The sequence below is a fragment of the Bison bison genome, unplaced genomic scaffold (assembly GCF_000754665.1).
Source record: "Bison bison bison isolate TAMUID 2011002044 unplaced genomic scaffold, Bison_UMD1.0 scf7180017864096, whole genome shotgun sequence".
Classification (NCBI taxonomy): Eukaryota; Metazoa; Chordata; class Mammalia; order Artiodactyla; family Bovidae; genus Bison; species Bison bison.
In genome coordinates this window covers 45,315-45,886 of record NW_011494668.1, presented here as the reverse complement: position 1 = coordinate 45,886, position 572 = coordinate 45,315, and positions in this window count along the sequence as shown.

The following is a 572-nucleotide window of genomic DNA, read 5'->3' as shown; positions in this document are numbered from 1 at the left end:
TTTTTTTTACAGAACTAGAACAAATAATTTGACAATTTGTATGGAAATACAAAAAACCTTGAAGAGCCAAAGCAATCTTGAGAAAGAAGAATGGAACTGGAAAAATTAATCTGCCTGACTTCAGACTATACTACAAAGCTACAGTCATCAAGACACCATGGTACTGGCACAAGGACAGAAATATAGATCAATGGAACAAAATAGAAAGCCCAGAGGTAAATCCATGCACTTATGGACACCTTATCTTTGACAAAGGAGGCAAGAACTTACAATGGAGAAAAGACAATCTCTTTAACAAGTGGTGCTGGGAAAATTGGTCAACCACTTGTAAAAAAATGAAACTAGAACCCTTTAACACCACACAGAAAAATAAGCTCAAAATGAATTAAAGATCTAAACCAGAGCAAAAACTATAAAACCCCTAGAGGAAGACACAGGCAAAATATTCTCTGACATACATCACAGCAGGATCCTCTATGACCCACCTCCCAGAGTATTGGAAATAAAAGGAAAAATAAGCAAACGGGACCTAATTAAACTTGAAAGCTTTTTCACAATGAAGGAAACTATAA